Raw genomic sequence first — 3,148 nt, forward strand, 5'->3', positions numbered from 1 at the left:
AGAAGGGGGAATCTAGGTGTGTGCAGGTAGCCGGGGGGTTGAAAGAAGGAGGCCTATTGTGTAGTAGGCCCAGCCATTTCCTGAAGGCTACAGTGGAATTCGTCCTGGGTCCATATTAGTGGAAACAGCTTGGTTCTGCCATATTGGCGCAATTATAAGTTAACTTAGATGATGGATTTTTCCCTAGAAGATAGCTAGATGGCAGCTAAATAGGAGGGAGGAATGTAAATCCTTGACAATATATATATATATATATATATATATATATATATATATATATATATATATATATATATATATATAATGTGTATGTGCATGGATCCTCTTTCGAATATCCTCCTTTCTATTCCCAACTCCTTCAATTCAGAATGACGCGTTAATGGTTCGTCAACAATGAATGCAAAAGCTTGTCCATAAAAAAAAAAAAAAATTCGGATCTCTCGTTCATTTTCCTATTCAAATTCGGAGTCATCCAGTTCAGATCTCACCTTTTTTTTTTTTTTTACAGAAGTGTTCCGAGAATTCTCTCTCTCTCTCTCTCTCTCTCTCTCTCTCTCCTCTTCCCACTATTACAGACACCAAACTGCTCTTCCTTCTGCTGTGTAATATTTTCTCTCTCTCTCTCTCTCTCTCTCTCTCTCTCTCTCTCTCTCTCTCTCTCTCTCTCTCTCTCTCTCTCTCTCTCTCTCTCTCTCTCTATATATATATATATATATATATATATATATATATATATATATATATGTAACCAAAAAGTTTTCAGTAAACGAAAATGAACATATTTTCATCTATTTATAAAAATTACATCAATTAAAAACATTTTTGCGCAGATATTTTTACTCTTTCTGAATAAACACATCGAAAATAAAGAAGGACATTTTTTTAACTCACTAAAAAACATTTTGGAAAAATATCTTTGTATTGATTTGAAAGCAGTTGAGTTTTGGGAACACAGAAGAGAAATATACCTACGATTAATTAATATCTTATTAATAATTTGTATAATATTTTAATATTGATAGCAAATCGTAAAAATGTAGAAAATATTCTTAACACATCTCATTAAAATCAGGGAAAATTAATATTTAAATTAAAAAATAAATGAATAATTCGCCTTTTACAGAATAATTGAAATGTTAAAAAATGCATTTTTTTAATTATCATTAAACTACAATAATTATTTTCCATTATTCATAATTAAATTAATAATATATCCACTACTGTCTCCACAGTGAATAAATTAAGGAAATAAAAAGTATTCACAGTTATAATAAAAAATTCACGAACATGCAATAGACTTTTAAATAATAAAAATATATATAGAATTTTCAGTAATTTTCATTTTAAATATCCCACAACTTTTTCTCCTATTTAATGTGAAAGAAATAAAAATAATAAAACTGCCGAAGGTTTTCAGCAAGAAATTGATGAAAAGATCCAACTTTCCAATTCAAGTATTAACCCAGCCATAATCAACCATTTTCTCTGAAGAGTTCCTCTAATTTCAGTATAAAATCTTTGAAATCTAATTTAAAAAATTCTTTTTTATTCCTCTTACTAAAATTCTCACTGATTTAACTAAAAAATTCACTGAAATGCAATAGATTTTGAAATAAAAACACACAGATATTCAGTTACCTTCATGTAAATTTCCCCCTAACCTTTCTTCTGCATATTCTGAGAGAAACAAAAAGAATGAAAAGATTGAAGGTATTGCGCAATGAATATTGAAAAAATCCATATTTTTACTTCCGGTATTTAACCCAACTATGATCAACCATTTTCTCTGAAAATTTCCTCTGATTTCATTGTAAAATCTTTTAATTTCAATTCAAACAATTCTTTTTTACTTATCTTACAAACCACTTTACCTACACTAAGAAAAATGCTATTATAAACTAAACAAGGCATTTGATACGTAATTACTTCCACGACTCTTGATGAAGTGAGATTAAATACCACAGAGTATAATTAGTGGAGGAAGTAATTAACCTTTGGACGAATTAGCTATATGATTAGCTAATCTGAGTATTTAATGGACATATATTGGCTGTTCCTCTTCAATTAATATAGACCGGATAATCTGAGACTTTGGCTGGAGCTTAGCTAATCTAACTCCTGGAGGTTAGTTGGACTGGCTAATCTGATGATTCTGACTGGGGAATATTAGCTATTTAAACTCTTTTAGTAATGGAAAATGGTCCCTTTTCACTCTTTAAATGGAGAGGCGAAAGCTAAGGTAATTTTGACTCTTTAAATGGCGAGGGGAAGGCTATTTAAATGAAAGGTAATTTTAACTCTTTCAATAAAGAGCGGGAAGGCTATTTAAATAGAAGGTAATTCTGGCTCTTCAAATGGAGAGGGGAAGGTTATTTATATGGAAGGTAATTTTGACTCTTTAAATGGCGAAGGGAAGGCTATTTAAATGTAAGGTAATTCAGGCTCTTTAAATGGAGAGGGGGAGGCTATTTAAATGGAAGTTAATTCTGGCTCTTTAAATGGAGATGGGGAGGCTGTTTACATGGAAGTTAATTCTGACTCTTTAAATCGAGAGGGGAAGGCTATTTAAATGGAAGGTAATTCTGGTTCTTTAAATATAGAGGGGATGGCTATTTAAATGGAAGTTAATGTCTATTTCATTCTATTTTATATTAAAGAACTGATCTATTATTCTTTAAATGGAGGAAAAAGACCATTCTTATAATCTTATAACTGACTATTTGTTCCCATTCTTGTTTATGAATAAATGTGAGCTTTTGTCTTCTTATTACAAATTTATCATTTCAATTTCTGATGTACAAAGGGACCAAGTATTTGCATTATATTAATTTATCTTCTTTTTAGGGTGTAAAGACACATTCTGTCTTGTCTTCATTCAAAGAAAATTATCTTGTGGGTTTCTAAGTCATCGACAGTTTTTCAAAAGCAATTTTTTTCCCTCATATGGATCCAGTTATTTTGTACTTTTTCCCACACCCACACAACTGTCCCATTACCCACAGTCACAAACCTTCCCATTTCCCACACCACTACCCCCACATTTCCCACACTGCTCTAGGATGCTCTCTAGGATACCTAGTGTACATAGCCTGACCCCTGACCTGCTGAGAAGCATCGAATCCTTTCATTATCCAAGATTACATTTTAA

Source organism: Macrobrachium rosenbergii, chromosome 34 (assembly GCF_040412425.1).
Source record: "Macrobrachium rosenbergii isolate ZJJX-2024 chromosome 34, ASM4041242v1, whole genome shotgun sequence".
NCBI classification, from domain to species: domain Eukaryota; kingdom Metazoa; phylum Arthropoda; class Malacostraca; order Decapoda; family Palaemonidae; genus Macrobrachium; species Macrobrachium rosenbergii.